Source organism: Symphalangus syndactylus, chromosome 7 (genome assembly GCF_028878055.3).
Source record: "Symphalangus syndactylus isolate Jambi chromosome 7, NHGRI_mSymSyn1-v2.1_pri, whole genome shotgun sequence".
Classification (NCBI taxonomy): Eukaryota; Metazoa; Chordata; class Mammalia; order Primates; family Hylobatidae; genus Symphalangus; species Symphalangus syndactylus.
Window position 1 is genome coordinate 115,091,401 of NC_072429.2, and position 27,118 is coordinate 115,118,518.

The window sequence follows — 27,118 nt, forward strand, 5'->3', positions numbered from 1 at the left end:
AGCCACTGCAAAAACATGCCAAATTGTAAAGACCATCGAGGCTAGGAAGAAACTGCATCAACTAATGAGCAAAATAACCAACTAACATCATAATGACAGGATCAGATTCACACATAACAATATTAACGTTAAATGTAAATGGGCTAAATGCTCCAATTAAAAGACAAAGACTGGCAAACTGGATAAGGAGTCAGGACCCATCAGTGTGCTGTATTCAGGAAACCCATCTCACGTGCAGAGACACACATAGACTCAAAATAAAGGGATGGAGGAAGATCTATCAAGCAAATGGAAAACAAAAAAAGGCAGGGGTTGCAATCCTAGTCTCTGATAAAATAGACTTTAAACCAACAAAGATCAAAAGAGACAAAGAAGGCCATTACATAATGGCAAAGGGATCAATTCAACAAGAAGAGCTAACTATCCTAAATATATATGCACCCAACACAGGAGCACCCAGATTCATAAAGCAAGTCCTCAGTGACCTACAAAGGGACTTAAACTCCCACACAATAATAATGGGAGATTTTAACACCCCACTGTCAACATTAGACAGATCAATGAGACAGAAAGTTAACAAGGATATCCAGGAATTGAACTCAGCTCTAAACAAAGTGGACCTAATAGACATCTACAGAACTCTCCACCCCAAATCAACAGAATATACATTTTTTTCAGCACCACACCACACCTATTCCAAAATTGACCACATAGTTGGAAGTAAAGCTCTCCTCAGCAAATGTAAAAGAACAGAAATTATAACAAACTGTCTCTCAGACCACAGTGCAATCACACTAGAACTCAGGATTAAAAAACTCACTCAAAACCGCTCAACTACATGGAAACTGAACAACCTGCTCCTGAATGGCTATTGGGTACATAATGAAATGAAGGCAGAAATAAAGATGTTCTTTGAAACCAACGAGAACAAAGACACAACATACCAGAATCTCTGGGACACATTCAAAGCACTGTGTAGAGGGAAATTTATAGCACTAAATGCCCACAAGAGAAAGCAGGAAAGATCCAAAATTGACACCCTAACATCACAATTAAAAGAACTAGAAAAGCAAGAGCAAACACATTCAAAAGCTAGCAGAAGGCTAGAAATAACTAAAATCAGAGCAGAACTGAAGGAAATAGAGACACAAAAAACCCTTCAAAAAATTAATGAATCCAGGAGCTGGTTTTTTGAGAAGATCAACAAAATTGATAGACTGCTAGCAAGACTAATAAAGAAGAAAAGAGAGAAGAATCAAATAGATGCAATAAAAAATGAAAAAGGGGATATCACCACCAATCCCACAGAAATACAATCTACCATCAGAGAATACTACAAACACCTCTATGCAAATAAACTAGAAAATCTAGAAGAAATGGATAAATTCCTCGACAAATACACCCTCCCAAGACTAAATCAGGAAGAAGTCGAATCTCTGAATAGACCAATAACAGGTTCTGAAATTGTGGCAATAATCAATAGCTTACCAACCAAAAAGAGTCCAGGACCTGATGGATTCACAGCTGAATTCTACCAGAGGTACAAGAAGGAACTGGTACCATTCCTTCTGAAACTATTCCAATCGATAGAGAAAGAGGGAATCCTCCCTAACACATTTTATGAAGCCAGCATCGTCCTGATACCAAAGCCAGGCAGAGACACAACCAAAAAAGAGAATTTTAGACCAATATCCTTGATGAACATTGATGCAAAAATCCTCAATAAGATACTGGCAAACCGAATCCAGCAGCACATCAAAAAGCTTATACACCATGATCAAGTGGGCTTCATCCCTGGGATGCAAGGCTGGTTCAACATATGCAAATCAATAAATGTAATCCAGCATATAAACAGAACCAAAGACAAAAACCACATGATTATCTCAATACATGCAGAAAAGGCCTTTGACAAAATTCAACAACCCTTCATGCTAAAAACTCTCAATAAATTAGGTATTGATGGGACGTATCTCAAAATAATAAGAGCTATATATGACAAACCCACAGCCAATATCATACTGAATGGGCAAAAACTGGAAGCATTCCCTCTGAAAACTGGCACAAGACAGAGATGCCCTCTCTCACCGCTCCTATTCAACATAGTGCTGGAAGTTCTGGCCAGAGCAATCAGGCAGGAGAAGGAAATAAAGGGTATTCAATTAGGAAAAGAGGAAGTCAAACTGTCCCTGTTTGCAGATGACATGATTGTATATCTAGAAAATCCCATTGTCTCAGCCCAAAATCTCCTTAAGCTGATTAGCAACTTCAGCAAAGTCTCAGGATACAAAATCAATGTACAAAAATCACAAGCATTCTTGTACACCAATCACAGACAAACAGAGAGCCAAATCATGAGTGAACTCCCATTCACAATTGCTTCAAAGAGAATAAAATACCTAGGAATCCAACTTACAAGGGATGTGAAGGACCTCTTCAAGGAGAACTACAAACCACTGCTCAATGAAATAAAAGAGGATACAAACAAATGGAAGAACATTCCATGCTCATGGGTTGGAAAAATCAATATCGTGAAAATGGCCATACTGCCCAAAGTAATTTATAGATTCAATGCCATCCCCATCAAGCTACCAATGACTTTCTTCACAGAATTGGAAAAAACTACTTTAAAGTTCATATGGAACCAAAAAAGAGCCCACATCGCCAAGTCAATCCTAAGCCAAAAGAACAAAGCTGGAGGCATCACGCTACCTGACTTCAAACTATACTACAAGGCTACAGTAACTAAAACAGCATGGTACTGGTACCACAACAGAGATATAGATCAATGGAACAGAACAGAGCCCTCAGAAATGATGCCGCATATCTACAACTATCTGATCTTTGACAAACCTGACAAAAACAAGAAATGGGGAAAGGATTCCCTATTTAATAAATGGTGCTGGGAAAACTGGCTAGCCATATGTAGAAAGCTGAAACTGGATCCCTTCCTTACACCTTATACAAAAATTAATTCAAGATGGATTAAAGACTTAAATGTTAGACCTAAAACCATTAAAATCCTACAAGAAAACCTAGGCAATACCATTCAGGACATAGGCGTGGGCAAGGACTTCATGTCTAAAACACCAAAAGCAATGGCAACAAAAGCCAAAATTGACAAATGGGATCTCATTAAACTAAAGAGCTTCTGCACAGCAAAAGAAACCACCATCAGAGTGAACAGGCAACCTACAGAATGGGAGAAAATTTTTGCAACCTACTCATCTGACAAAGGGCTAATATCCAGAATCTACAAGGAACCCAAACAAATTTACAAGAAAAAAACAAACAACCCCATCAAAAAGTGGGCAAAGGACATGAACAGACACTTCTCAAAAGAAGACATTTATGCAGCCAAAAAACACATGAAGAAATGCTCATCATCACTGGCCATCAGAGAAATGCAAATCAAAACCACAGTGAGATACCATCTCACACCAGTTAGAATGGCCATCATTAAAAAAGCAGGAAACAACAGGTGCTGGAGAGGATGTGGAGAAATAGGAACACTTTTACACTGTTGGTGGGACTGTAAACTAGTTCAACCATTGTGGAAGTCAGTGTGGCAATTCCTCAGGGATCTAGAACTAGAAATACCATTTGACCCAGCCATCCCATTACTGGGTATATACCCAAAGGTCTATAAATCATGCTGCTATAAAGACACATGCACACGTATGTTTATTGCGGCACTATTCACAATAGCAAAGAGTTGGAACCAACCCAAATGTCCAACAACGATAGACTGGATTAAGAAAAGGTGGCACATATACACCATGGAATACTATGCAGCCATAAAAAATGATGAGTTCGTGTCCTTTGTAGGGACATGGATGAAACTGGAAAACATCATTCTCAGTAAACTATCGCAAGGACAAAAAACCAAACACCGCATGTTCTCACTCATAGGTGGGAATTGAACAATGAGAACTCATGGACACAGGAAGGGGAACATCACATTCTGGGGACTGTTGTGGGGTGGGGGGAGGGGGGAGGGACAGCATTAGGAGATATACCTAATGCTAAATAACGAGTTAATGGGTGCAGGAAATCAACATGGCACATGGATACATATGTAACAAACCTGCACATTGTGCACAGGTACCCTAAAACCTAAAGTATAATAAATAAATAAATAAATAAATAAATAAATAAATAAAATAAAATAAAATAAAATAGAAAGATAAAAAAAAAAAAAAAAAAAAACACTGCAGGCTGGGCGCAGTGGCTCACGCCTGTAATCCCAGCACTCTGGGAGGCCAAGGCGGGCAGATCATGAGGTCGAGAGATTGAGACCAACCTGGCTAACATGGTGAAACTCCCTCTCTACTAAAAAATTAGCTGGATGTAGTGGTGTGCATCTGTAGTCCCAGCTACTCGGGAAGCTGAGGCAGGAGAATCACTTTAACCTGGGAGGCAGAGGTTGCAGTGAGCTGAGATCGTGTCACTGCACTCTAGACTGGGGACAGAGTGAGACTTTGTCCCAAAAACAAAACAACAAAAAAAGAAAAAACACTGCAAATACCTGCTCAGATAAGCTTACAGCCTTAATAAGCAAAACATTCTCAAGTAAATAAGTTACAAATTTAACAAATTAAGCATAAATGTATTTTATCTCAGACTCTCTTAGAAACTCTAACATTGTTAAACAAGTAAAATTATCACATCTTTCCATTTAAAATCATATCTTACACTAATCACTTATTTTAAATGGAAATCATAAGGCCACCATGGTAGGCAAAAAAAAAAAAAAAAGAATGTATTGTACACATTGGCCTTCTGTGTCCACAGGTTTTGCACCCACAGATTCAGTCAACTGTGGATCAAAAATATTTGGAAGAAGAAAACAATAAAAAAGTGACAATTAAAAAATACCATGGGCCGGGCGCGGTGGCTCACACTTGTAATCCCAGCAATTTGGGAGGCCGAGGCGGGCAGATCACGAGGTCAGGATATCGAGGCCACGGTGAAACCCCGTCTCTACTAAAAATACAAAAAATTAGCTGGGCGTGGTGGTGGGCGCCTGTAGTCCCAGCTACTCAGAGAGGCTGAGGCAGGAGAATGGCATGAACCCGGGAGGCGGAGCTTGCAGTGAGCCGAGATTGCGCCACTGCACTCCAGACTGGGCGACAGAGCGAGACTCCGTCTCAAAAAAAAAAAAAAAAAAAAAAATACCAATTTTTTAAAATACAAGATAACTATTTACATGGCATTTGCATTGTATTAGTTATTATAAGTAATCATCTCAAGATTACTTATAATAAAGTATGAGGATGTGCATAGGTTGTATGCAAATACTACACCATTTTATACAAAGGACTTGAGCATTTGCAGGGAGTTCTGGAACCAGTGTCTCAAGGATACTGAGGGATAACTGTATTTGAAAAGAGCCAAAAGGATAGATTTTATGTGTTCTCATCACACACAAAAAAAAACTCAGTGAGATAATGCACATGTTAGTTAATTTGATTTTGCCATTCCAAAATGTGACCGTCAAACATGTTGTACACTATATATACATAAAATTTTTATTTTTCAATTAAAAAAATAAATTCACACAAATGATTTTAAAAGCTATTAAAATTACATATATACATCTATGTAAATATACATAATGTTAGTTTCCTAGGGCTCATGTAACCAAGTCATACTTTTTGGAGGACATAATTCAGACAAGACCAGGCACATTCAGGGTGGTATGGCCATTGACGAGGATATAATTCAATTCTCAACACACACACACACACTTTCTGGGAACTTTGCTATGTGAAAAGCACTAAGAATTTCAATTAACTTATTTTCTAAATGACAAAAGAGTTTTCCCCCAGTAACACATTAATTAAGTCATTCTCTTTATATCATTAGGGTTATCTCCTCTATCACATATTAAATTTTCATATGTTCTATGATGATTTGAACATTCCATTCTGATCTATTTTTGTCTACCTGCCCAAACACCACATTGCTCTACTTATTATAGTTTTATAATATGTTTTAGTAACCTACAGGATAAGTACCTCCCATTGCTCTTATTTTCCACAACTGCCTAAAGCTATTTTCACTTGTTTATTGTTCCAGATAATTTCAGAGATGCTTTCTTGAGTGTCATCAAGAATTAGGATGGTATTAAACATACATACTAATCTAGGAAAGATACAAGCTCCCATTTAACCAAAAAAGACTGCCCAGGCAGGTAGGGCTGGGCAGATATGCCTAAGCTTTTCAGTCCCTTTAGTCCCTAGAAACCCACCTCCCATCCCCTACCAAGACTCCTGTTGGATACACAGATGGCATCCACAGCTCCTACTTATAGCTTACCCAGGCTCCAAGGAGCCCACATGGCAAATCCTTTGAACTCTGCCTTTAAACCTGGGTGTCCTCTAGACTTCCAACCCTCTATACTGTTTCCCTGATCTCAGGCCATCTGTATCTTCCTTAAAATGGGCCTGGTTTCCTCAGAGCCAACCCAGCCCACCAACCTTCTGTTTGCCACATCCTTTCCTCTGGCTCCAAAGGCAGCACACAACCAAGCTGTAAGAACAGGCTCCGAGATAAAATAAGGTGTACAAACCCAAAGGTCTCAGGATGTGCAACACAGCAAGGCTAATGTGGCATCCTCTCATCCTTTCTTAACCTGATGACACAGGAGAGCTAACTACAACTTTTGAGTGCCTGTCACTTCTCTATTCCTGACACTCTTCAAAAGAAAAAAAGGGGAGGGTGGGGGTGTCCTATCAACATCCAAAACATTTTTCCTCTTTTGCAAGTTAGTTTCCTTGCTGCAGAAAAGCACAACGTGGACCTAATGAGTTGTTTATTTACTTTTACATGCTCTGCTACAACTGCCACAGCCTGTGAATGAATACATCTTTGCAACAGCCAACTGTTTTGTAGTAAAGGGACCAAGATCACTGACTCTTCTCACTATAGACTAAGCTGGACAACTGATCACCCCAGACAAAATATTTTTCTTTTCTACCTCTTTCTTTTGCCTTCCCCTTCTTTTGTTCCTTTAATTTAGAGTTCTGTGATGCTTAATGAACAATACACTTCCCAGCAAACACAAAGCAAGAAAAATTCAGTTAGGATTATAATCACAGTTTCAATTATTTACACATGTTAGAAAATATTGCCATTGGATTCTCTGAGTTATTTATGCTGTTTTCTTCCATTTCGAAGTGCTAAAATATTAGCCCTATTCATTACAAACCGATTGTTTTTAACATGATTCTTTCCCCTCCCCTTGCCCATCTGAAATCCAATTTGTAGCCTGCTAAAGGCCTCGTAAGTTTTTTATGGATTATTTCCTGAGGTCACATTAATCTGGTTCCTTGTTACTTTACACTAATTTCACTTTGCCACAGTAAAGCAAGGAGATTCGATCTCTTGGGAATTAATCCATAGAGACCTCTTAATAAGGCAAAGCTGGAATGGAGCGAGCTACTGTGTTTAATTCCCCCAAGCACAATGAAGGAGAAGGAAGAGGTCATCCTGCTCTTCCTTGGAGTGTAACCTGGAGCCAAGTTCTGGGAAGTGACCAGGGCATGGGTGAGGGGCAGAACAGAGCAGAGAAGAAGTGAAGCAAGAGAGCTGTCCATCACTGGGGATGGCAGGAGGCTGCACACTCCTCTGCCTTCAGTGTGCAAGGCCCAGGACCATGGCCCATGCAAGCCCTGAGGAGAGGGGGCAAAAGAAACAGCAAACCAGCCAGATGGAACGAAAAGAGTTTCCTTGCTCTTACTGGGCATACGCTGACACACAAGACCTAACTTCTCTCTCCTGAGCCCACTTTGTACACCCTTTACCCTTTGCCTGTGCACTTTTGTTTTCAGTGGAAGAAATGTCTTTAAGATTCTGTCCTCCTTTTCTCTTGTATCAGAGGTCTAGGGTTCTTATGATTTCCTTTTCCAAGAAGCAAAAGCAACAAACTCTTGCAACATTTTGCAAAGGATTGAAGTGAAAAACTTACATTAAAGAGAAATTTAGTGGCACTCACAAGTTGTAAACCGAGGATAAAAATAACTTGTAGTGGTTATCATTATTATAGAGAATTGATAGAGAAAATAGAGAAGGCACTTAAAAAGAATATATGTTAAGAGAATATGAAGAAAGTACATGTAAAGCCCCCAGCACAGTGGCCTGACATGAATAGGCATACATAAAGGGTAGCTGTTACTATTCACATTATTATTATATTCTCCAAGAATTTTCCAGATTTTTGTCATTTAGCATTGACTAGCTACTGGAAACACTTTTAGAATAACTGACATTTTTCATAAAGCACTTTCATATGTATTATCTTACCGAATTTTCACATCAGTGAGATAAGATGGGCAGGTAGTATTATCACTTTTTCATAGATAAAGAAACTAAGGCTAGGAGGGCTAAGTAGCCACCAATAATTAGCAGCCCTGGTACTAGGACTCAGGTCTTCTAATGACCCAATAAACATTAATTACACTGCTTCCTTTAAAGGAAAGGACAGGCAAAACTCTCAGGTGGCATGGCTGTGGTTCACAAACTGACTCTCAAAAGATCACCATGCTCACTGTTAGAGGAAACACAATGCCCATTGCTGAAGTAACCATGTGCTAAGATTCAGCTGGACTCTCCCCTGTTCTCTCTCCCCATGTCATAGGGAGAGTGGCTGATGTGGTTGTTGAATTTGGGAGAAGAAACAGAGCATGCTTTTCTCAGCCCTTTTTTACTTCCTCTCTTCCTAACTGCCCCCCTGACTGAATGTAAGGGGCTCCCATTTGGAGAAGACGTGCATTATTCCTGCTATGTAAGAGACTGAAGGGGCAGTAGATGCAAAGTGTGTCTATTCAGAGTTGAAATATCAGCAAATTCCTTTGGCCAAGAAATGAATGTCACATGCTCCATTACTTTATCAGTAATAGAGCTGACACAATCCATTGATCTCTGTCTTACTACTGGATCCAACCCTCTAACTGGAAAAGCAAAAAAAAGGTATATTATGTATTGACACCTTGCCCTCTTCCCCTCCTTCCAAGAAAACCCAACATGTAAAATATCAACAAAAACTAGGCATTGGTAGGGAACTGTGCTCAGTTATGCAGATGGAAGAAATTTGCAAGTTACCAAATCTGGACACTGATATGAAGCCAGCATCCAAGCTAGAAGATTACATTACCCCATTGTTATCTCAGCGAGTAATTTCATTTTGTAGAGACATTAGAAGAGGAAAATATTATCTCCTGGACTTATTGAAAAGATTGTTAAATTGTGTGTTGCAGACATGATCAGAATCTTCCAGGAGTTCAAATCATCATATAACAAAAAAAGAAGTTCATGATCGACCCTAATATGATAGTAAATTTAAAACAGTCATGATATTGATGATAATGTTTGTGAATAGTACAATGAAGAGTAGCTCTGAGCAATGGTGATCCACGGATTTGCTCTACACCAATAAATCCACTAAAACCTCTAAGATCAAATGTAGGCCAGTGCTTTAATTGTGAAACCACAGTTAGAAAAGTTCTCAGTTGTCCTTGGTTCATCCATCAGTTCTTCCTCAAAGACATTAAAAACAGATCCTACATTTATCAGTCTTTTTAATTTGTGAAATGCATTACTTAATATATTTTCATCTCTCCTTGATTTAGACATAGTTTCCAATATGCTTTCAGAACCAAAATTAATTAAAAGAAATCAAGTTCAGCGATTAGGCATTGTTCCTGATATTTGATCTTAAGTGGTAAAATGATGGGAAGAAAAATCAATAATTAATGTCTTTTTTCTAGCATTAAATATTTCAAACTAAAGCAAAAAACTCTCTAAGAAGACTTCAGGGCAGAAAAGTCCTCCAACTGTATGGAGATCCCCATTTGACGAAGAGAGAGCACTGGGATTTTGGCATAATCAATTGTCCCATACATCTATCCAAACTACAGTAGGAATGAAAGTTTCCAGTGTGGCACCTCTGGGACAGAGCAAATAGAAAATTGAAAGTGGATACTGTCTACTCATGAAAGAAGAAATATAAACAGCCTCACAAATAACCATAAAAATAAAAATCAAAACAAGTTTTTATTTTCACCTATCAAATTATTACAGATTTTTAAATAGGTAATTGTCTGACTTCCACACCCAGCAAAGGAACCAGTGCTTGCTGAGGCCGAGTGAAAATCCAGAAGGCAGAACATATGCTTGGACCCCTCAGCTGAGCTGATCAGAGATAAAGGGTCAGAAAAATGAATGAAGTCAGAATCTAGGCACAAAATTTAAATTCAAATACCCAGAGAAAGATTGGGAAGACCGGTAGATCTTGGAAGTGCCAGAGGCAGCATCAGAAGCAGAGCACAGAGCCAGGAAGCTGAGAAGTTCTACTCCCATGCAAAAAGGAGTAACGGGACAGATTTAACTTCTCACCTTCAACAACTAAAAAGCTGGACAACATACTATGGAACTAGTTTTCAAAAATTGGACAATGGGCAATGTAGAATAGTAATCTTGAGAGAAGGGAAGTAAGTTGAGCCCTATAAGTAACTGAGCTTAATACCTGGAGAGCATTTTCAGGCCACAGCACTGGGAGGAGGAACCCAAGCAAAACTCACCCACGTCCCCGAGTTGAGAAAGCCCAAGGTGGAAAAAACTCTGGGGCAGAGGAGAAAGCTTCAATGTGATAAAGTTCTGGATATTTGCAGAAGGGTCCCCTGAAGCTTTTTGCTAATTATTGATTATCACATGCATGTGAGAAAACTGCCAAGGCCAAAGAAAGAACCACTGCAAAAGAGCTAGCAGAACAATCTCCAGGGAAAACATAGGATGATGAAGAGTTGTTGTCCTCACCAGCCGGAATAGAGGAACTCCTAACACACAGGACATTAAACAGTGTCCTCAGAAGAATATTGCCCCAGGAGTATGGCCAAATTAACCTAGGCTGAAAGATGCTCTAGATTTCCCTTAACAAAACGGTCAATGAATAAAGGAATCCTAAGAAAGGGGAGGGGAGGGGAGGGAGCCAAAATTATTTAAAAGAACAAAAAATTTAGCAATCAACAATATGAAATACACAATATCTATATCAAATCAAAAATTACCAGGCATGCAAAGAGACAGGAAAATATGGCCCACATGGAGAAATGCCAATCAACAGAAACAGACCCAGAATGACACAGAAAATAGAATTAGTAGATAAGGACACTAACCAGCTACAATAAATATACTTTATATGTTTAAGAAAGTAGAGAAAAGTCTAAGTATAATTAGGATGAAGTAAAAAGATACCAACTAATCTTATAGAAATTACAAGAACAACATCTGAGATTTAAAAAATACTGCTACATATGATAGATTTTAAAGCATGTCCCTAGATATGATTGACAGCAGATTAGATGCAGAAGCAGTGAATATAAGAAAAAGCAATAGAACTATACAACATGAAACATAAGGGGAAAAGATACTGGAGATGGAAAGACACAAACAGATTCAGTGAACTATGCAAAAGTATCAAGTGAACTAACACATGTGTAATTGGAGTCCCAGAAAAATGGGAGGCACTAATATTTCAAGAAATTTTTTTCTAAATTTGACAAAAATCATAAAACCACATGCACAAGAAGCTGAATGACCACCAAACAAAAGAAACACAAAGAAAGCCACATCAAGGCAAAGGATAATTAAATCTCTGAAAACCAATGACAAAGAGAAAATCATAACAGTATCAATTACATGAAAAGAAAGAACTAAGAATAATAGCAGACTTCTCATGAGAAACAATGCTATCCTGAAGATAACGCAATGTTGAAAAAAAAAAAAACCTGGCAACCTAGATTTTTATAGTCAATGAGCCTATCTTTCAAAATGATTAAAGTGAAAAAAATACTTAAGGAAAAGAGACAATACATACTTATGTATATACATATCTTTTATCCTACATCAATAGGTAGGAACATGAGACAAAGGACTAGACTGAGGGAAGTGAGGAGGAGAGGATACTCATTTATGTAAATTGTTCAGGAAACCACACCCTGTAGAGGTGATATCTGAACTGCCCTGAGGGTGGCAGTCATGAAGACATCTGGGTAAAAAGCAAGGCAGGCAGAGAGAACAGCAAGTGCAAAGGCCCTGAGGCAGGAGTGTAATTGGTGTGTTCCATAACAATAAGGAGACAGAGTGGTTGTATCCGAGTGAATGAGAGGAGAAATAACAAAAGGTGAAGACGGCACAATCAGGAACACAAAAAGAAACCCTTTAGGAGGCAGTAGCAGCTGTCCAGGGAAGAGATGTGGGTTTGGCGCAGGATAGTAGGTGTGGTGGGCAGAATAATGGCTCCCAAAGAGATCCATATCCTAATCCCAGGAACCTGTGAATATGTCACCGTACATGACAAAAGTTGCTTTGCAAATGTGGTTAAATTACAGATCTTGAGGTAGGGAAATTATCTTAGATTATCTGGATGGGCTCATTCTAATCATGTGGGTTCTTAAAAACAGAGATCCTTTCCCAGCTGTGGTCAGAAAGGGATGTGACTGTGGAAGAATGGTCAGAAAGATGCAACATTGTTGATCTGAAGATGAAGGAGGAGATTACAACAGGTCAAAGAATATGAACAGCCTCTGGAAGCTGGATAGGCCAAGGAGACAGATTCTCTTCTAGAGCCTCCAGAAAGGAACTCTGCCTTGAATCACTTTGATTTTAGCCCACTAAGACCCCTCTCAGACTTCTAACTTATAGAACTGAGAGGAGAAATGTGTGTTGTCTTAAGCCACTGAGTTTGTGGTCTTGTTACAGCAGCAACAGGAAATTAACGTAATGGGTATGAAGGCTGAACTATCACTCTGACCACAGTGGAAAGAACTAAATGGAGAAGAGAAGGGGTGAAACAGAAGGCAGAGAAGAGTCAACAATCAATGTTGTGCATCTTCTGTCCAGAGTTCAGCTCTTGCCTTTACCTCTTAAGAGTTATTCTAATGCACCTCTACTGGTGCCAATCATAACAAGAGAAACTTCCACCATCCTTAAAAACTTAGAACAAAACATGCTTATCAAAATGTGGAGTGGAAGGTGGATGCATTACAGTGAAGTTCCAGCTAGAAGAGAGTTCACACAGGCTGAACCTAACAGAAAGTGACAGGAATAATCACCATTGTGATGATCCCATAGAAATCAACTTTACTAACAATAAAATCACATTGCTAGATCTCTGCATTGGCAGAAATCTCAAATTACTTTCCATTGAAGTATCTCCAGTGTTTTTCACTAGCTCCCTTCTAGGGTGGGGCAGGGCATGTGAAGTAGATATCCATCACTAGAGCAGAGCTGTCATCTACAGAAACTCTTTGGCTCAACTGGGAGGATTGTCAAGACCACCCCTTGAGCGTCAGCCTCCTACAACCCTGTTTCCAGAACCCTGAGTCACTCTTAATAATCTCAGTGAGATCAGTCGCTATTCTTCATGCCCACATGGATGAAAGTCATGGCATGACATTTATTGAGCCTGAGTTTCTACAGATTCTCAGCATCTGGCCTGCATCTGGGCCCCCTCAGAAGGGTGCCACTGATCACCAGAATTCTTTTCTTCTTCTCAGAGCTGCCTTCTCCAGCCCATAAACTTTCAGTGTCTCCAGTTCTTGCTTCTCTTTTGTGGAAAGAGATTTCTTTTTCTGTGGTAGCAAGATATTGAGGAGATCCAGAAGAAAGTTCATTCTCATTTTCAACATTTTCAAATAGGACGTATAGGGGGTAACCGACACAGCAGAGGACATGGGTTTATGCCACAGATAATCAATCGGTGCCTCTTCTTAGAGAAGGGAGGGTCAAAGAGAACAATGATTAGTATCAATCTTTAAGCATTTACTATGTGCCAAGTGCTATGCAAAGCACTCTACATATAGCATATCATTGTATCTTAACACCACTTTGAAGCAGGTGTCATTATCTTCACTTTAAACATAAAGGAATTATGGCTTGAAGAGCTTAGATAACTCACTAAATTTCTTACAGTGAATACACAGCAAAATCACAATTCAAACCCAGATCTGTCTGACTCCAGTAGTTTGAATCACTCTATCAGATAATGAGAACTCCTGAATTCCTGGATATCTCTGGATATCTCTCTCTCTCTCATTTTCCAAACACTTAAATGTAAGGTTGATCTATGTACAGACTGAAATAGAACTCACGTGCCCTAGACAACAACTACAGCCTCCGACAGTCTTATTCAAAAAAGTATTTAGGATGTGTTTGCTATCTAGAGCTATGGATTATGACAAGAGTCCAGTGAGCTAGAAATAAAGAACTCAGACTTGGTTGAAAAGGTTTATTTTTAACTGCACTGGCACATTTGTATTTCTGTAAACCTGGCCATTTCCCTCATTTATCCACACCTGATACAAGCCTAACCTTTTGGTCTGTGGGGCTAGTGATTCTTCCCATCACTATTACATCTATTGATGGAATCCATCCAGATCACCACCAGGAATATAACCAATAATCCTATTGTCAGTATAGCACAGCAGTTAAGAATGAGTGATTTGGTAGAGAATAGACTTGGATTCAAATCCCAGCTCTGTCACTAACTAGCCCTACACTCATGGGTAAATCACAGCTTTCTACACCTCATTTTCCCTTTTTTTTTTTTCAGAGAGAGAGATGGAATCTCACTCTGTTGCCCAGGCTGGAGTGCAGTGGCTCAATCTTGGCTCACTGCAACGTCCGCCTCCTGGATTCAAGCGATTGTCCTGCCTCAGCTTCCCAAGCAGCTGAGACTACAGGTGTGCACCACTACGCCCTGCTAATTTTTTGTATATTTTTAGTAGAGACGAGGTTTCACTATATGTTGGCCAGGCTGCTCTCAATCCTGATCTCAGGTGATCTGCCCGCCATGGGCTCCCAAAGTGCTGGGATTACAGGCATGAGCCATCTCACCCCCCGCCTTCCTTTTTGTAAAGTGAGGATAACAGTACTTCGCAGGGTTGTAATAAAGACAATGAGGTAATGTCCGTAAATCTCTCAGCACAGTGGCACATAGTAAGCAGTCAACAAATGTTAGCTATTAGTGCTATTACCACATAGCTCAGGGCACAAGTGGCCATTAAAACCAAGGACAAACAACACAGACCAAAGCAATGAGCCCTTCACTCTCTGAGCCTCCAGAGAAATCTTAGCATTGTGCATTCCTCTGAACAGGGCTGATGCTGGGCAATCCAGAGAGGAAAGCTTGTCGTTAGCACATCTACTCTGTTTCCTATGGTCTCTGGGTGTAGTCCTCCAACTAGCCATGGCCTGTCACACCAGGCTCCTCTCCTGCCAGTTCCCCCACTCCATCTCAGTGGTCCCTCCAGTGGAAGCTCATGAAGATAATTTGTTGGGATAATAAGAAGAAAAAGATGTTCATTTATGTTTTTTATATTCCTTTAAACTTACATTTGATGTATTTATTTTTAAATGAAGATAATATTTGATTACATTAATATTTGTATTTAACCTATGCATACACATATAAATATATTTGGGATATGTGCTCATGTTTTTTTGAATTAATAAGTGTGAAATCTGGAAAAAAATTGAAGGTTAGAGTGCTATGCCATTCCTAAAGGGATACAAGGTTATAAGCACAAGTGCTTTCCAGGGCTGTGCCCATAGACAAATGCATAGGGCCAAAGGACGCAGTGGAGAAAATGGAGAACTGAAGAGTTTATGCCCAGCCTCCAGCTGTTCAAAATCAAAAATAGTCTGAACATCTGTAATTATTTTTAATAAACATTTGCTGAGCAAGTCCAGGTGGCAGGCATCATTCAGCCCATGGGGAGCAGCAGGGTGAGCCCCCTACCCCATGCCTTCTGCTGATTTCCACTGGTCCCTACTAATGTGTTTCCTTTGAAGTCAGTACCGAGCCTTAACCCAGATTATCAAGGCATCTTGACTAGGACTCTGAGCTGGGAGTCAGAATAACTGGATTGAAATCCTGGCTCTGTTCCTTACTCGTGTGACCTGTCATTCATTAAGTCATTTAACTCAGAGATTAAGTTTTCCTCATCTCTTTATGGAATAATAATACTCACTTCAAAGTGTGTTGTGACATCTAAGTAAGATGATGTATTTGCAAGGGCTTCAATGACTTCAGTGATTGTTGAATGTAATTCACTCACCCCTGTGGCAGCTTAGCTGAGAGTAGTGATTGATTTATGGGGTAACACTAGTTGACGGTCTACTATGCGGAAGAGAAAGGAGAACTATTCTGTGTTATCCCAGGCGGAAAAATCCAAAATAAAGAAGAATTTGGGGAACAGAACGAAGTCTGCACTTCCTTGCCAAATATTGGATTCCCAATCACAGACATGTTCAAGTTGAGGTTATATGTCTGGAAATTGTGTGAAGCAGACTCAGATTTTGAATGAGAAGTTTGGAGTAGACAACTTTTACATTCCCTTCAAACACTCAAATTTTATCATTCTAAGCCAAATAAAATGAGAGCTAGTTAAAGAATAACATAACTTCCAGCAAATTCAGGCCCTCCTGCAGGTCAAGGGGAAAAAGAAAACTATTTGGGCACAGAGGTATCTTCAAATCACACAACTTAATTCATCTGCAAAGGACTTGAATCCACCTCACATATGTCCCTCAAGAACTTGCCATATAGAATAAGTTGTCTGACAATTCACTTAGCCTGTTGTCCAAGACTACTTGAATTATTCTACATACAGAGATGTGATACTAGGCGCTGAAGATGAATAAATCACATCAGCTATCGAAACTATACGCAACTCATTCACAAGTATGTTATCTCCAGCCCAGACCTTGCCTTTGAGGGCCAGACCAATCTATTCAACCTATAACCTACCATCTCACTTCAACACTTCCTAAGTTTATCATCTTCCCCTTCCCCTCACCTTCTAGGCACCACTATTCATCTTTATTCCCTACCCAGAAACCTAGGGGTCATCCTTGGCCCCACTTCTATTGCCCATATCCTGTGACTTTTTTTTTATTATTATTATTTGAGACAGAGTCTCACTCTGTCGCCAGGCTGGAGTGCAGTGGTGTGATCTCGGCTCACTGCAACCTCTGCCTCCCGGATTCAAGCAATTCTTCTGCCTCAGCCTCATGAGTAGCTGGGACTACAGGCACGCACCAACATGCCCAGTTAATTTTTTTTTTTTGTATTTTTAGTAGAGACGGGGTTTCACCATGTTGGCCAGGATGGTCTCGATCTCCTGACCTCGTGATCCACTGGCCTCGGCCTCCCAAAGTGCTGGGATTACTTTTACATTCTAAATATCTCTTGAATATGTCCACTCCTTTCTAGCTCTTTCATCACTACTACCTTAGACCAAGGTTTCATCATCTGTTGCCTGGACCGCTATTACAGCCTTCAATGTCTTCCTCATCCACCCTTACCCTCCTCCCGTTGTTCATTACATGCATTTCCCTTCACCTCTAAAACAAAGCTTCAGAATGAGCTACAAGTTGCTACAGTGTGTAGCTCTGACTCACCTCTCAGCCTTAGCTCTTTCCTGATGGCTTCACTCTTATGCCTTGTGAGATCCTATTCATTCTTCAGATCACTACTTAAGCATCATTTCCTCAAGGAAATTTTCTGTGACCTCTCTGACCAGCTCAAATGTGCCTATTTTAAGCTCTTAGAGCAACATGTAGTAATTGTCACAGATGCAGTTGCATATTTGTGTGTGATTCTTTTTATTAATGTGTATTTCCCCCTGTAAACTATAAAACACATGAGGGCAGGAACAGTGGTGCTTTTGCTCAGGGCCTGGAACATAGTAGGTCCTCAATCAATAAATAATTAATAGCTAAACAGATCAATAAGTGATGAATGAAAGCAAGAATGAATAATATATATTCTTGTGCAAGTCACTTCATCTCTCCATGCTTCATTTTAACTCTGAAATTTGGAGGCAGGGGAGTGGGTAAGGAATGAGCAGGAGAGGGAATTAGATGGCATCTAGAATAACTGTTCTAAAAATTTTTGGTTCCAAATGCAAAATTTACAAAAAAAAAAAAAAAATACTGAAATAAAAGATCCAAAAGGAAAGTTGTGCTCATGCTGAGCTCACAAATACATGCCTTTTTCCCCCATAAATAGAACAAACAGATGCTATCTGCAAGGCCCACAGCACATCTGCGTGGATGAAGGAGCAGCACTCAAGTGTCCTGGGAAAGGAGTGATTTGCATGTTTGCTATCCGGTGTGCAGGAGCTCACACATTCTTTTCAGATAACACTGCAATGACAATGTTCAGAGATTCAAGTTCTTCAAGTTCACCTTCAGTCCCCATGCTAGAGAAATATTCATGCTTTTAAAAATAAAATAAAAAGAAAGAATCGCTGGCTGAAGGGCTTCCTCCCTCCTTGTCACTCCACTTCCTCAAGCTTTCACATTTCAGTGTTATCAAGTTATCATGTGTTAGCTAATCACAACAAAGGGAATATGAGAAATGACTAAAAGTTTCATGACAAGTATGAAAACTGCCTGAAGGATGTGGTGGCATCAGCCATTCAAAAGACTCTACTTTTTTCTGAGCGCATAGGACTTTGATTTCCATACAGTATTTTCTTCTTAAGGAACTCAAAATCTCTTTTTAAGAATTTAAAAGGTTACTTGGTACGGAGTTTTCTTAAGCCAAGTAGACAAACTGAGGCATATAATGTACTTTTTTCTTTTCCTTTTTTTTTTTTTTGAGACAGAGTTTCATTCTTGTTGCCCAGGCTGGAGCACAATGGCACAATCTCGGCTCACTGCAACCTCTGCCTCCTGGGTTCATGCGATTCTCCTGCTTCAGCCTCCCAAGTAGCTGGGATTCCAGGCACATGCCACCACGCCCAGCTAATTTTTTGTATTTTTAGTAGAGACAGGTTTTTATCATGTTGGCCTTGCTGGTCTCAAACTCCTGACCTCAGGTGATCCACCCACCTCTGACTCCCAAAGTGCTGAGATTATAGGCATGAGCCACCACGCCCGGCCCAGAATGTACTTTTTAAAAACAAGGCAGTAGCTGAAATAAATTGAAAGTGATTTCTTTATTCCCACAAGAGATAATGTAAGAAAAGAGGTGGTAATGGGAATTATTTGCCCTGGGAGCCCTGGCTGCAGTGCAACTTAATCTAATTTGCATATGAAACTGGGAGTTCCTGGAATTACATTCCCATGTGGCCCTGACACTCAGCACCACTGACTACATGCTGCCTTGTTCGTGGTAACTGGACATTAAGCTTAGGGAAAGCAGCAAAGTTCAGCCAGTCACTTAGAAAGACGGGCAAAGAGACTACTCTAAAATTGTGACATCTCCTTCAAGAACCTTCTGTAGTTACTGAAATAAACAAGGGAATACTGTATCTACTGACAGTTAAGCCAAAAAAGGAAAAAGTTAATGTTTCCTACTCAATATATTTTCTCCTTTCAAACTTCAGACAGCTTCACCCCACCACACCCAGCTACTTGTGACTGGTTCCAAAGAGTGACACTAACTGATGAAAGATGACATTTTTGCAATCCTTTCCCTCAAAAGACTCATGGTGAGGTGGCCCTTCTCCACTAGACTATACACTTCATCATCCATGTCCATCTTTCTGTCCAAGGAGGGACAAGTTCCAAGGGGGAAATCATCCTGCCTCGACAGCCCTGGATCAAACCTTGGGAATTGAAACCGGGGATGTGTGGATCAGCCGGGAGTGCTGGCTCTCCCCTCGGAAGCTGAGTCACCGACCTGGCTGGTTTATTTAATCGCTTGGAAAGTGGTTAGACTGAACAGGACATGTAGTGATTAGTAATTCAGACTGGTCTCAGAGCTTCATGTTTTTTACTGTGAGACGCCAACTGCAGCCTTTCTCTTGGAGTCAACAGGAAGTGAGAAGAGCAGGCCAAATTTGACACCACTTGACGTAACCAGAGATGGACTTCAGCCCTCATTTCTCCACCCAATAACACAGAGATTTTGAAAGCAAGCCCTTCTAGTTAAACATATCTACCAAGTACCAGGGGCGGAATAAAGAATGAAGAATTGAAGAAAACCTGCTTTGATGACTCCGACTTGGCTGTTTCTTATTAGCTGGCTCTCATTTAATAGAAGAAGCAGAAGGAAGAGAGAGGAGGGGGAAGGGAAGGGATAGAAAGGAGGAGGAGGAATAAGAGAGGGGGAGGGGCAGAAAGTGGAGGGAGAAGGAGAAAAGGAAGGGCAGCAGGGGCAGTAGTAAAGGGAGTCACCTCAGATACAGATGTGAAGATGGCAAGAAGAAAAAGAAATAATATTTATTAAATAAGCTACTCCTCAAACCAATCAGAAAAACATTATGAATGAGGCAAACACAGAATCTACTTTTCTGATGATTTTTTTTTTCATTATGCCACATTTGTAGAACATTCCAAACTGGGCACAGCAATACATAGCCACGTAGTCAGAAGTGATACAAATAGACTTTTTATGAAACATTTCCTATTTCTGGTTACAATTACTGTTGCAATGATTGATTCATGGTCAGCTATTTCCAACTACAGCTGTGGTAATAGCAATGAGATTTAAAATTTGATCATTTCACATGAGGGGTTTAGTGAAAGAAAGTAATATGCAATATCTTTGCACTCACCTCTATTTTCTCTCTATTTTATATCTTTCCTCTCTAGTTCATCCTACACTTAGTTCCAGATATGTTTTCCTAAAATATCACTGCTGTGAATGTGTTCACCTGGCATCAGGACGTTCATTCTCTAATGAAACTCAGGGCAAATGCTCCATTGGTATAAAGAGGCTGGAATTATTATTTTAACCACCCCTCCTCCAGTCCCCCTGGCCAAGAAAAAGTTTCAAGCTATGTTATTAGGAAGAATATACATTTTTCATGTAACACCAGATAGCATGATTTTTAGAAAAAGAAAATATATATGATTACAGGAAGCTTGGTTTATTTCACATTCTTTAAGAAGGAACCGGAGGCCAGGCGCGGTGGCTCACGCCTGTAATGCCAACACTTTGGGAGGTCGAGGCAGGCGGATCACCAGAGGTCAGGAGTTCGAGATCAGCCTGGCTAACATGGTGAAACTCTGTCTCTACTAAACATACAAAATTAGCTGGGCGTGGTGATGCACTCCTGTAATCCCAGCTACTCAGGAAGCTGAGGCAGGAGAATCACTTGAGCCCAGGAGGCAGAGGTTGCAATGAGCCAGAATTGAGCCACTGCACTCCAGCCTGGGCGACAGAGTGAGACTCAGACTCAAAAAAATTAAATAAATAAATAAGGAACCGGAGCCCCTGGAAAGGAATACCCACCCACTCTTCAAGGCCCCAGAGTTTCTTTTTCCTGCCTGCTCACCCTGACCCCTACCTACGCTCCCTGCGTCACCTCAGGGAGACATCAAACATTGGCACCTCCTCTACTGCAGAGTCAACGAGGACTGAGTGCACGGTACAATCTATCAGATCTGCTTTACTCTGTATGGATGGCGGAATGTCCCAGGGAAAGAGGGCATCAAAAAGCGGAAGAATTTAGCAGGAGAGTCACCCTGAGAGAAAGAAAGAGGGAATAGGAGCCAGGAAAAGTGTCCATGAGGAAAACTCCTGGAAGGCCTAGGCAATATGGCTCCATCTCATTATACGGGATAAAGGATTAAGTTGGCTGATGAGACCCCGTTTCTGATTCTCCCCTCTCCTCCTCACAATGTATGACTCCGAGGCAATTAGTTACCCAAACTAAGTAAAAAAGAAGAAAAAAAAAAGAAGAAAAGAAGAAGAAAAGTAAAGTAAAAAAAAGAAGAAGAAAAAAAAAAGACCAGCAATCACAAGTGTGGAATGAGCAGTTGACAAGGACAATCCTAGTATGACACTGCTCATTATAAGCTATGGGGAAAGATATCCCTTAAAATGATGAGGACATCCCTAAAGATATCCCTAAGTAGTCTAAATCGTAACACTACCTACTCCCCAACCCCACACTGAACTTCAGCCTTCCCAGGAGATATTCTAAGGGTCCAGGTATTCCCAGGCTCTAACACTGGAGGAGCAAAAGCCCCCTTCAATTGGGGAAAACCAAGACATTGAAAAGAAGCCTTCCTTTGACTGCCTTCTCTGTGTCCTCCACCTGACTGCTGATGTTTCAATCACAACTTAAAAACAGTTTCCATCCTCAGTTTTACGAATTCGTGTGTCAAAATAATTCCTCATATTATATTCTGAATGTGTCCCTTTAGGAGGAAGGGTTTACAGGCAGCTGCTTCATCCCAGCCACATTTCTACCTGTGGATTATACAGAAAGCCAGCCTGGCCTTGAATAATTTTGATTTCATTTTTCTGGGCCCTCTACAACCTACTTGGAAGCCAGCTTTCATTCATCTTGGTTACACAAGCCCAAGAGTATCAAACATGTCCTATATCAATAGTTACAGCATTTGTCATACATGTCTACAATAGTCATTTAATGTATGTGCCAGACTATATCATGTGTTCTTAATCAATTTCTTTATCTGTAAAACAAATAATAATAATACATACCCATAGCCATAAAGTTGTGAGAATTAATTGAGTTAGTATGGCCTATATGCCTAGACCAGGCATTGGAAAACTTTTTTTATAAAAGACCAGATAAAAATAATTTAAGTTTTGCACTTTATACAGTCTGTGTCTTAACTACTCACCTCTGTCACTGTAGAGCAAAATCAGCCACAGATAAATGAGTGTGGCTGTGTTCCAATAAAACTTTATTTACAAAAACAGGTGGTGAGCTGGATTTGGCCCACAGGCAGTAGTTTAATGACCCCTGTCTTAAACAATACGTGTTCAATAAATTTGTTACTAGAGTTATTATCTTAATCAGTACTGACAGTTCTCCATTTTCACATTTGCTTATCTTTCCTAGTAACATTTGTAATTGAATTCTGGATACGTTAACTTGCCCATTCATCACTGAGGTCACTGATGAGGAAAAGAAATGGCGGAGGACTTTTATCTTGCTTATACGTGTATAGCATCTAGTGGTAGAAGAGTGTAATTGCAAGATTTTTTCTTTTCTTTTTTTTTTTTTTTTTTCATCTCCTTGATCTTTTTCAAGCTCATCTTCAGTAAGAGGGCAGCTTCCTCAGTCAGCCCACAGTGGGAAGCTGCATCTGGATGACGAGGACAAGTCAGACCCACCTGTTTCCACAGATGTCCCTAATAGGCCTTTGCCCGGGGGGGTTCTTATAACGCAGGATTGCATGTAGACAATCGAAAGTATTCACTAAAGGGATTTAAAAATGACCCCGTGTGCCGGGCGTGGTGGCTCACGCCTGTAATCCCAGCAGTTTGGGAGGCCGAGGCGGGCGGATCACCTGACGTTGGGAGTTCCAGACCACACTGACCAACATGGAGAAACCCTGTCTCTACTAAAAATACAAAATTAGCTGGGTGTGGTTAGCACACGCCTGTAATCCCAGCTACTCGGGACGCTGAGGCAGGAGAATCACTTGAACCCAGGAGGCGGAGGTTGTAGTGAGCCGAGATCGTGCCATTGCACTCCAGCCTGGGCAACAAGAGCAAAACTCCGTCTCAAAAAGAAAATTAAAAATGACCCCTTGTAAGAAAGAAGCTATTATTTATTAATCCATCAACTATCATCTATGTATGTGTGTTTCATCATACTAACAAATACTTCAGAGAAACAACAGAGTGTAGTTATGTTTTATCTTAAAATTAGCCTTCATAAAGTATTCAGTGATCTCTTAGCATGAAGCAGAGGCAGCTGCCTCAGCCAGGTCAGGTCTCCCCTTACCTCCTTGGTGCCTGCTGCCTATTGACCACCTTCTACCCCTCATTTTCATCTATATTCCTTGCTCGTCGCACTTCATACGCTACTGCCTCCCTTTGTTGCCAATAACACCAACTGTTAGAATTCTCAGTCTCTCTTCTATTGCACAGAGGTTAGAATTTAAGTAGATAGCATCTTCCTAAGCCAAGGTTCCATAACTCTGGTTCTTTGTTTCTAATATTTTCTGCTGAGGCTCTGTCAATCATCATATTCTCTGATAAATTTTTTAATAGGTAGATACCTGAAGATAATTTTTTCCTGTCTGTTATTAGGATGGAGATCAAGAGGCAAATTTTTAAAGTGCCATTATTTAACAGAAAGGAAAAAAAACCTCCTCACTGTGTGTTCCTCCACTAAACAGAAGTCATTTATGAACATTGTCTAGGTTACGCTATAAAATAAATTCTGAGATGTAGTGATCTGATTTCTGATTTTTTTCCTCCCCTGGAATCGGTAAGAAATCACTGGGTTCATCTCCCATCAGCAAGTTCATATCTTATGTACCACCAGGAAGTTCATATTCAAGTTCACGTCTCAGCGGGGAGCATGAGCCGAGGGCTGTGGTTTTTCAATGCTTTGTCAGCATTATCAGAGGAAGCTTCCGATAACCTCAGATAATCTTCCCACTCCAAATGGCTCTGCCCCCTTCTTCCTGAACTTCTCAGGTATTTATGTTTTCTCAAAAGTTCTCCTGCCATCACCACCAGTCACCACAATCACCACCTGCCTTTCGTAGCAGCTGGCTGGCCCGGGACCTGCTTCCCTAACTTTTCTTTGTGGCAGCCTCATTTCCTGGGCATCTGGGCCCCTTCCCCTCATTCCTACTGCATTGACTTGGAAGAGTATCCTTGTTCTGATTTTGAGGAGATTCTTCACCCTATATTTCCAAACAAGTCCCTATTTTGGTTCCCCCGAATCTTGAAGCTGACCAGAAAACTAGACTGAACTGGCCACACCACGATTTGGACTCTCTTTGTGATTTTTGGCTACTTGCTCCTCTCAGTAGTTTATAGTGACATGTCAGATTTTCCACAGCAGTCATATAACATACCCATTCCTCCTTACACCTACCTTGGGACTGGCCCAGCAAGTTTTAGGACACTCTTGAGATTATGTATGAAGAGAGTGCTGGGCATTAAAATAACATGGATAAAGTCATCTCAAGACCAAAATTTTTCCAGAGGCTGGGCATCAATTGATCGCTGGATATCAATTTCCTCAATAAAATGAAGATGTTTGCCTCAACAAGAAATCAAGTCTCTCTGAGCTCAAATAATCTGTCATTCGAAATCTATCTCATTTTTTAAAGAGACTTCTAGGTTCTAATTAGAATCCATTTGTCCCTCTGTTAGGTAAAGTTGCCAAAATAATTTCCCAATTGTGAAATTGGGAAAGTTTATCAGATAATATGATGATTTGTGAATGCAGTTTGTGATGCCTGGTAGTCAACCTTCTACACTCTGTTAGCAGTATCCTACTACTAAAGTTTTCACTCTCATTATTGGGGTTGGGAATGTGTTTTTCACTCTTACTCAGCTTTTGGCATTGTCTAACATTTCTTCCAGAAATCGCCTTGCCACTGAAAGATCTCTTAACATCGGCTTGAAATTACCCAGTTATAAATCCTGACCTGATTCCTTTTGGAGTTGTCTTCCCTTTGGAAGCTCCTCCAGGACCTGCACTCAAGAGGTGCCGGTATTTAGCATGGACTTCACTGCTCTCCATATCAGAAAGGACCTGGGGATCCTTCTGGATACTATGTAGGTTTCTTCCCATCTCAGAATTTCTGTTTCCAAGTTCTATAAGAAAGAGATATTTTTGAATTTTTATTTGTGGCATATATCCTGCTTATGCCAGCAGATGCGTCAAAGATACCACAACTAAAATAGGATTTTTTATAGGAAAACAGAATTTAGGGCCTGAATTAATTGCTGACATCATATGTACTCCCTCAGAAAATGAGCTATTCAGAAACAACTCTGCTCCCTTCTAACATAGTGCTCCCTTCTAGCATACTCTACCCTCTAAAACCTCATTATTATTAAGGACACATGTACAGAAACAGGATCCATGCCTTGTCGGACTCCTTCTGTGCCAGCCACTCATGCCCCAACTAATGTTATAATCTTCCCCTTTTCACATCACAATTGGTTATTGTGCAAATAAGTATGTTCTCCCAAGAACAGATTGTGACTTTAGGTGGATAAAGATAATCATCAGAAGCAGATGAACTCTCAGCAAGCCAAGACTGAGACCTCACCACAAATGTCTTTAATAACATACAAGAGAATAAATAAACACAAAGAGAAATAAAAATAGAATGAAGGACAAGATCAAATTATTGTAAAAGAAATCTAAAGCCAGGTTTGCTAAGAGATGTCACTTATTGTATAGGATGTACTAATTGTGCGTGTTTTCATTCTCAAGTTAGAAACTGTAGCCTGTGTCTAAATTTTGAGGTTTATTTCTCTATTTTTCCCGTACACAGACCTGTGTCCCAAAAAACAACTATTCTACTATTTTTTGCTTCTAAATATATTTCTATGCCATTATTTATATTAATCTCACCACCTGGAATGCCTATTCCCTGCCATAAGGAAATTCCATGCATACTTCAAGGTCTTTCTCAAACGTCGCTGTCTTTGCCACATCTTAAAAAGTAAAGGAATGTATTAGTCCTTTCTCACGCTGCTAATAAAGACATATCTGAGACTGGGTAATTATAAAGAAAAGAGAGGTTTAATGGACTCACAGTTCCACATGGCTGGGGAGGCCTCACAATCATGGCAGAAGGCAAAAGGCACATGTTACATGGCGGCAGGCAAGAGAGAATGAGAGAGCTAAGCGAAAGGGGAAACCCCTTATGAAACCATCAGATCTTGTGAGACTTATTCACTACCACAAGAATAGTATGGAGGAAACCACTCCCATGATTAATTATTTCCCACCGGGTCTCTCCCACAACACGTGGGAATTATGGGAGCTACAATGAGATGAGATTTGGGTGGGGACACAGCCAAACCATATCAAAAAATGCTGACCAAATCATAGAGAAGTCAGATGAGATGCTGTAGAAAGACTAAGTCTGGAAATTTGGGCAGTGATTTTAATTTTGAAGGTAAAGACACAGTAACTACAGAATGGACCTGTAGGTTGTTAGATGAACTTTAGCTTAAAGCTGCCTTCTGACATATTTCAAGTTCAGTCTAAAGTTTCTCCACACATACTGAACCGTTACCTAACTGGATGTGTAAAGACTGTAACCTCCTGTTGTGCCAGTCACTGAGTTTTGGCCAATCAAAGGTGGCCAGCTGTTCAAACCAGGTTCAAATAAGGAAAACACCAAGCCTGTAACCAAT

At 40.2% G+C, this 27,118-nt stretch overlaps 1 long non-coding RNA gene across 1 annotated transcript in view; it reads right to left on the bottom strand.

Annotated features, from left to right (window-relative positions):
* LOC134737243 (uncharacterized) overlaps positions 1 to 23,814 on the bottom strand; it is a 71,814-nt gene extending 48,000 nt beyond the window's left edge. The window contains exon 1 of the long non-coding RNA XR_010121936.1: positions 23,724 to 23,814. This is a non-coding gene — a long non-coding RNA (uncharacterized lncRNA). The remainder of the gene's footprint in view (positions 1 to 23,723) is intronic.
* Between the last annotated feature and the right edge of the window lie 3,304 nt (positions 23,815 to 27,118).